Genomic DNA, 9,195 nt, shown 5'->3' on the forward strand with positions numbered 1-9,195 from the left:
TTAGGGTTATTTGTCTCCCTGCGGTCTAACTTCTTGAGTTCTTTGTATATTTTGGAAATAAGGCCTCTATCTGTTGTAGGATTGGTAAAGAACTTTTCCCAATCTGTTGGTTGCTGTTTTGTCCTAACCACAGTGTCCTTTGCCTTACAGAAGCTTTGCAGTTTTATGAGATCCCATTTGTCGATTCTTGATCTTAGAGCATAAGCCATAGAGGTTTTGTTCAGGAAATTTTTTCTAGTGCCCATGTGTTCCAGATGCTTCCCTAGTTTTTCTTCTATTAGTTTGAGTGTGTCTGGTTTGATGTGGAGGTCCTTGATCCACTTGGACTTAAGCTTTGTACAGGGTGATAAGCATGGATCGATCTGCATTCTTCTACATGTTGACCTCCAGTTGAACCAGCACCTTTTGCTGAAAATGCTATCCTTTTTCATTGGATGGTTTTGGCTCCTTTGTCAAAAATCAAGTGACCATAGGTGTGTGGGTTCATTTCTGGGTCTTCAATTCTGTTCCATTGGTCTATCTGTCTGTCTCTGTACCAATACCATGCAGTTTTTATCACTATTGCTCTGTAATACTGCTTGAGTTCAGGGATAGTGATTCCCCCTGAGGTCCTTTTATTGTGGAGGATAGTTTTAGCTATCCTGGTTTTGTTATTCCAGATGAATTTACAAATTGTTCTGTCTAACTCTTTGAAGAATTGGATTGGTATTTTGATGGGGATTGCATTGAATCTGTAGATTGCTTTTGGTAAAATGGCCATTTTTACTATATTAATCCTGCCAATCCATGAGCATGGGAGATCTTTCCATCTTCTGAGGTCTTCTTCAGTTTCTTTCTTCAGAGTCTTGAAGTTCTTATTGTACAGATCTTTTACTTGCTTGGTTATAGTCACACCGAGGTACTTTATATTATTTGGGTCTATTATGAAGGGTGTCATTTCCCTAATTTCTTTCTCAGCTTGTTTCTCTTTTGTGTAGAGGAAGGCTACTGATTTATTTGAGTTAATTTTATACCCAGCCACTTTGCTGAAGTTGTTTATCAGGTTTAGTAGTTCTCTGGTGGAACTTTTGGGATTACTTAAATATACTATCATATCATCTGCAAATAGTGATATTTTGACTTCTTCTTTTCCAATCTGTATCCCCTTGACCTCCTTTTGTTTTCTGATTGCTCTGGCTAGAACTTCAAGAATTATATTGAATAAGTAGGGAAAGAGTTCGCAGCCTTGTCTAGTCCCTGATTTTAGTGGGATTGCTTCAATAAACTGATAATCCTTATTATGCTCAAGGCAACCAGAGCAGATATAGACATGTTAGCAGTTGGTAACTTACAGCCAAATTATTCCAACACAAAAATATTTGAATCATAAAAACTTAAAGAGCAGTAATTCCTGTATCTTTTAAACTATGTCTTCCTTGCTAACCTAAATAATGCTTTAAGTCATTGACAAATGAAAGTGCATTTAAAATATTTACTGACCATATGAACAACAGCTTGAAAGCCTAAGAAGACAGTCAGGAGAATCTAGCATATGAAGAGCAGCTTTGATGTGCACAATTTCAGCATATGAATGCAGAAATACTGGTTCAGTTACTTTGGGCCAGAATCCCAACCTTCGGTTGTGTTTAATCTCAAATATTGGGAACATGAGTTCTATTCTGAAATGAGCTCTCGGTATTCTATGCAAATACAGAGTTAGTATTCACAGGAGGCCTCTGTTACACTAACAGAAGGTAGGGAGGCCAATTAATTGGATGTTCTACAACGGAAATAGAAGAACATCTGTGGCAGAACATACTGAAAAAAGTGAACATAGTAAACTGAAAAAAAAGCTGCATGATTCCAGGAATATCAAGTTTGTGGTTGTACTTGCTGTATCTTCTACTACTGTACCTTACTAGACCTCAAGTATATACATGGCATTGTCAACAATAGAAAATTATATATATATATATATATATATATATATATATATATATATATATAACATGATTTTCTGTATAGCTAAACTGTAAAAAAGTTCTCCTTCCTACATTAGATGTCATAAGAGTTATAGATATGGATTCTATTCCAGCAATAAAACACCATGGCTGAAACAAAATTGGAAAGGAAATGGTCTATTTAATATCACATCTTGTAGTACTTCATCCAGGGAATTTACAGCAGAAACTCAAGAGAAGAACATGAGGCCATGGAGAACAATACTTAATTGAATTGCTCCTCCTGGATCCTTCTGGATCTCTCAGCCTGATTATTATTATTATTATTATTATTATTATTATTATTATTATTCCTAGGAATATCAGCACATCCACAATGTACCATCTACAATGAGAATCTCTTCCATTGTTAAACAAAAAGGGATAAATCCCACAAGATTTTCCTTGGTTCAATTGGGTGGGGACAGTATCTCAATTGAGGTTCTGTCTTCTGAAATAATACTAGATTATTTTAGTTGCTATAAAACTCACCAGCACAGTGATGGATTAACATGACATAATTATTAAAACAATACAACTATAATAAAAGTTAGGTGGGCAATCCCTGTCTCAGTTATATACAGATTATCTTTTTATTATTTATTTGCCTTGATTCTTTGGATGACAAAAGATAATTTGAGTTCTTTATAGGCATATGAAGTGAAAAGTAAATGACAAGAGTAAGTGAGATTTAGTTAAGTTACAATTGACATCCTGATAACCATGGTATAAAGGATGATGTTGTTCAGGTGATACTAGGTATTCAACCTCAAGATCCTGAAGACTGGGTGTTAGAACAAACTTGTTTTCATTTTTGTGAACACTCAGGTTTGTTATACATTTATTAAGACTTTCAAAAAACATTCTAGTAAAATTTTGCTAACTCGATCTTTTATAAACACGTTTTCTCTTTATATTTTTATTTTGAATATTAGATATTTCATTTCTTGTAGTAATTCAGTATGGTTTTTGTCCTTGTTAAGGACTTATTTAAGGCAATGGCATTTCTTCTTTATCAACTCTAACTCTGTTACCAGAGTAAAATATCTATACTCTGTTACCAGAGAAAAAAATGAATATGGAGATTTCATTATCTATGAGGTTTTACAGGAAGTTCAAAGGAAAGAAAACATAAAATATTGTTTTTAATTATTTGTGCATGTCTCTGTGTGTCTCTGTGTGTGCATGCATGTACTCCTCTAGTGACCATAATGGTACATGTGTCCTCAAACAAAAACTTTTGCAAGTCATTTTTCTCCTTCTCCTTGTAGGACCCAGAAGTTATACTCAGGTCCTTAGACCTTTATACAAGTAACTCTACCCACTAGGCCACTGGGCTGCCTTTTACATTTTAGGTAAATAAATATATGAGATATAAGGTTAAGTGCGTATCTTATCTAAGATATGGGGTAGAGGGTGATAAATAGAAATAGATAAAAAATAAAGTTTGCTTTGAAATTTACTAATTCTAGGTCATGACAGCCCCAACTAACTACTTTCTAATGACACAAACTAACTCTTTTTCACAAATGGATAAAATATATTGCACTCAAAATACCCTTTGTTTTTGTTCCATACTTAAAAATGCAAGACATACAATATTATGAGCAAATATTATTCAAGATGACTTGTCTTAAACTCTTAAATGAGCCAATCGTTTCTTCATTAGGAGGCACAGTCTCTCTAATAGACCTTTTAATTGAATACACAAACACACACATACACACATACATTTTATATCTATATGTAATGTCTGTATGTATGCTTATATAATCTGTATGCATACTATATATACATATATATGTGTATGTATACATTTATATATTTTTGTGTGAATCTATGTATTTATATATGCATCTCTGTATCTATATATGTATATATGTATATATATATATACATATATATATATATGTGTGTGTGTGTGTGTGTGTGTGTGTGTGTGTGTGTGTTCATGTGTCTTGTGTCCAAACATCTTCCCTAGTCTGTGTATTAAATTTATTTTTGGTTGTAAATAACTTGCTGAAGGAATACAATTTTTCAATGTTTTTGGAGCAATGTATTTTCAGGACATATTTTCTGTGTGCATCTTCTTAAAACACTTATGCTACATTTTCCATGAGTACTTATCAAACACTATGGTTGAACCTTTACAATTCTGTCAGCAAACCTGAAGCTACCTAGCATAGCAACTCAAGTTTGATCTCAGAAATCCACATTGTGAAAAGGAAGTCTTCCACAGTTTGTCCTCTGAGTTCCATGTATGCATCATGCAAAAATATTTCACCATATACATAATTTAATTAGTAGGAAACAACACTACTAAAGCCTCGAGCTCTTCTGAGTTGGATGAAAGTAAAGATAATTATAAGACATTTTATGTGGCATTCTCCAAGAACATAAAGCTTAGGATCCTTGAAGATTCCATTAATTATCAATGCCTCTGTGAGCTCCTTCACTATCAGACCTCTTAGTCTAGAGAAGAGGTAACTTCCCTGTCAGAGTATGTGTTTCATATGAAGGATACACAGAACTCCATTTACTATTTCACTGGTGAGAGCAAAGAGCAAGTGGCCACCCCTGCCTTTATGGAGAATGTGCAGAAACAGGGTGTTGAGGTGGTGTACGTGACTGAGCTTATTAGTGAGTACTGCATGCTGCAGCTCAAGGAGTTTGATGGAAAGAGCCTGGTCTCAGTGACTAAGGAGGGCCTGGAGCTACCAGAGGATGAGGAAGAGAAGAAAATAGAGGAGAGCAAGAAAATGTTTGATAATTCCTGCAAGCTCATGAAGGAGATCTTGGACAAGAAGGTTGAAAAAGTGACAATCTTCAATAGGCTTGTGTCTTCACCCTGCTGCCTCGTCATGACAAGCACTTATGGCTGGACAGCCGACATGGAACAGATCATGAAGGACCCGGCACTATGAGACACCTCTACAATGGACCCAATCAACCCTGACCAAACAATTGTAGCGACGCTATAGCAGAAGGCTGAGGCAGACAAAAATGACAAAGCTGTTAAGGACCTGTTGGTGCTGCTCTTTGAAACTGCTCTGCTTTCCACTGGCTTCTCACTTGAAGATACCCAAACCCACTCCAACCACATCTGCCACATGATTAAAGTGGGCCTGGGCATTGATGAAGATGAGGTCACTGTAGAAGATTACAGTGCCGCTGTTCCTGATGAGATCCTCCCACTGGGGGTTGATGAGGATGCCTCTCGCATGGAAGAAGTTTACTGAAGGCTCTTGGGAAGCCCGTGCCATCTCTATAGTATTCTTGTGGCTCCCCCAGCAACCTTGACTGGCACTGACCAACTAGTCTCTCTGCTCATGTCTACAAGAATCTCTTCTGTCCTGTACTAGTGCCTTAAGGCAAGAAGATTCCCTCCCACAGAATAGCAGGGATGGGTGTTGGTTATTGTGGATTTTTTGTTGGTTTTATTTTGTTCTGAAGTTAAAAGTATGCAAACTAAAAAATATGCAGTTTTATATAAAATGAAATGTTGATGGTGGCGTATACTCCAACTCTTTTTAATTGATTAATTACTTGATGGGTCAGAAAGCATTGCTTTGAGATCTGGCCTGCACTTCAAGAGTTAATTTTTGAAGACTTACCCCAGTGTCATCAAGGAGGAAAGTGGAAACATTGAAATGTGGGGGAGAATAGTGTGTTGGTCACTCTGCACAAGACTTTGAGCTCCACAGTGATCACCACACTCGCTCCTTGTTTCCTGTTGTCCAGAAGCTGAACTATTTCCCCCTACCACAAACTTCTATCATGATTTATCAGCTTGACATTGCACTAAAACACAACAAACACACAGCTAGAAAATGGAGTATCTATGGACGGAGACATCTGAAACCACAAGGAAAATAAATCTTTCCTGCTTTTAAGCTATCTTTCTCAGAAAGTATTTCTGGGCAGCAAAAGAATCAATGCTGGGTGTTGTTTTGTCTTTTCTTCATGAGCATATTAGATATGCGTTCTGCCCATCCAGGTATCCATTAGATAGCTAATGAACAGAACATTTTAACTTGCCTCAGCAACCATCCCAAGGAAAATTTAATGGTTTAATTAAATTGGAAGATAAAATAATCAATGTTATAAACAAAGGGTTTGCAAATATTCCTCTAAAACTTTGAGACTTAAACACGAAGAACCTCAGAAAAATTGGAAATTTATATTCATTTCATGCCCTTTTGTTTTGACATTATAATAAATGAGATTAGGAGTAAATATTAGAAGATAATATTTCCTGCTTTATGGAAGCATTTTGAAAATTCAACTAGCAAACCCATCTAAAACCAAATAACACCACAGAATATTATAAAATATATTCAATGAACTTGGGAGATAAGCTATGCATTTTGTGCCAGCCTTATAAAGGATGATAGAGTTTCACTAGCAATGAAGTAAGCTTCAACAAATTGATTTTTCTTTCTGTGTACTCATCAGTGTAAATACAATTAAACTATAAAGCTTCTACTTGTTCAGGAAAGATGTTTTCTGTTCATAATGACAATATACCAGTGCTTAGGGTTTCAGTTATTTTCTTCTCTCTATGAAATCCTTGTAATGTGAGGAGTACAGCAAACAACACTCAGTCTCACAGTCAGAAAAGATTAAGATTGGTGCATTTATTTATGAAATCATTAGAAGGTCTTGCTTCCTTAACAATAGCACATACATACTTTAAAAATGTGGAAAACAGCTAACATCTTAAATGGACTTACATTTTGTATAATTAAATTAAAGTGTAAGTACATGGTTCCATTAAAATTAGATGAATAAAAGAAAGTCCATTGTGTCCTTTATTTTATTATAATCTACATGGATTTTATTTATGTCAGATAAGGTTTAAGAACTTCAAAGCATGATGTTAATTTGTAAATTAATTTCAACTGTGTACATTTTTTTTACCAAGTCATCAAATTAGGGTAATTTAGTAACAGTGACAGTTTTATTTATTTTAATTGTATAAATTAATTTGTTATAATTAGTATATCTGGTGTCCTTATGAAAACTGTCAATTCAAACATTAGCATTGTATCTGGAATCAAGAATACATTAAATCATCATGTAGAATTTAATTTTTTTGATACCAAAGGTTAAGCTAAGTGTGAAAAATAATTATTCATACTCAAGTCCGTATAATTCCTTGTCTAATAACAAGACCTCTAATAATGTCTAGATTGTGTGAAGGACACATAGTTTACCTAAATAAACAGAAATTAAATCTCTAAAATATAGTTATTTTTATTAGTTTTATACTATTGTAAAATTCAAATTCATACTTTCAATTTAAACAAAGAGGGTCTATTCTTAAAAATACAGTTTCAGAATTAGTACTACATGTAGTTGGCTCCATTGCAGTTAAGTCTGTGGCAAAACAAAACACCTTGCCAGAAGAGAGTGACAATATGCTGGCTACTTTGTATCTTTCATAAAGCCAAGAGAGAGGAAGACCCAGGAACAAAATATACCCTTGAAATCCCAACTCCCAGTGCTTGTTTCCTCATCCTAAGCCCTATATCTTAATATAGCAGCTATGAACTCAGCAGCCTTTAGTCCTTTGATAATACAACTGTTTCACGATCCAAACATCTCTCCATGTTTTCAGAGGCAGGGAAGCAGCCCTTCAACATAGGAAGGTTTTGAGCCATAATACTTAAAACTACAAAGATTTATTCTGACGTGAACATAAAGCCTGTACTCACTTAGATTTTTCCCTATCATGGTAGTCTGCTGAGGATATAGATTATTCTATTTCTTGTTAGTTTTTAAGGACAGCATTCTCTGCTTTTGACATACATTGTCTCCAAAATTCTATGTGCTAAAGGTTTAGTCCCCAAGTATAATTGCTGGAATATTCTGTGGTTAAAAAAGGGGGCTTTTTTTGTGTTTTACTGAGATCCCTGAGTAACTCTTCATTTGTTTTTTTAGGCTATTTATTAGGATATATATATATATATATATATATATATATATATATATATATATATAGAGAGAGAGAGAGAGAGAGAGAGAGAGAGAGAGTTGGTTGATTGGTTTTTTGTTTATTCATTTATTTGTTTTGTTCTACTCCTTTCTGACTTGCCTTTATTTTCTTTTTCTTTTTTCAGAGCTCTGGTTTTAATGAGAGAGAGAGAGAAAGGATTTGGATTTTGGGAGGTGTGGTGGACTTTGGAGTTTGGGCAAGGTAAACCCGAATAAGAATATATTTTATTAAAGAAATCTATTTTCAACAGAAAAGGAGAAAATTTGTCCTAATATCTTTAATTTGTTAGTGGAGGAATTTGTCTCTGAAGGGAACTGTAGGGTCCCAACTTTTCATTTCAGTCTTTTGTTTCAGAGCCATAAGATATGCAGGTAGTAATGATGAACATGACCACCAGTGTCATTCATTCTGCTCTATATCCTCAGTGACAACTCCAACAAATGCTAAATTGGTATCCACAGCTATGAGTAAATATACCATTTTCTTTTTTTTTTTTACGTTATTAAGAGGGTCACCTCTTTTTTTTTTTTCTTTTTTTTCGGAGCTGGGGACCGAACCCAGGGCCTTGCGCTTCCTAGGCAAGCGCTCTACCACTGAGCTAAATCCCCAACCCCAATATACCATTTTCTTGGTGATTTATGATAGTATTGGGAAGCTGATAAGAAATGGAATAATCTACCTAATCACAAGAAGTCTCTGTGAATTGATGAAAAACACTGATGGTATTTAAACCATCAGCTACAAGCAGAATGAATTATTTCATGATATATCCATACATGATATATCAATACAGGACTGAAGCATGCCTTTCTAGATTTCAATAAAGAATCATCTGGTGTACCATATCCATTCATTTACCTTTTGAATAAGATATATTTAATGAACTTGGGATACAAGGTGTGCATTTTTTATTGATTGATATTTTAAAGCAGAAGGTTATACAAAATTATTATTTTCTTGAGAAGCAAGTATAAAATCCTCTCATCTATGATACAATTGGAATATTATCTTTATGAAAATTTTGATGTCGCTGCAAGGTATCATCCTTAAAATTACATGTTAAATGATATTCTTAATTGGTTGCCCTATTTTACACTCACATAACAGGTTACTTAAGGTATAGAGTAATAAGTATTTTTTTTAAGAAAAATTTAGGGAAATGCCATGTGTTGAAGTTGGAATGGGTGGTTGGAAATGGGAGCATCTTCATAAAAACAG

At 34.6% G+C, this 9,195-nt stretch overlaps 1 pseudogene; it reads left to right on the forward strand.

Annotated features, from left to right (window-relative positions):
- The first annotated feature begins 1,309 nt into the window (after positions 1-1,309).
- Hsp90ab1-ps6 (heat shock protein 90 alpha family class B member 1, pseudogene 6) lies at positions 1,310-5,218 on the forward strand (annotated as a pseudogene).
- The last annotated feature ends 3,977 nt before the right edge of the window (positions 5,219-9,195 follow it).

Source organism: Rattus norvegicus, chromosome 2, assembly GCF_036323735.1.
Source record: "Rattus norvegicus strain BN/NHsdMcwi chromosome 2, GRCr8, whole genome shotgun sequence".
Lineage (NCBI taxonomy): Eukaryota > Metazoa > Chordata > Mammalia > Rodentia > Muridae > Rattus > Rattus norvegicus.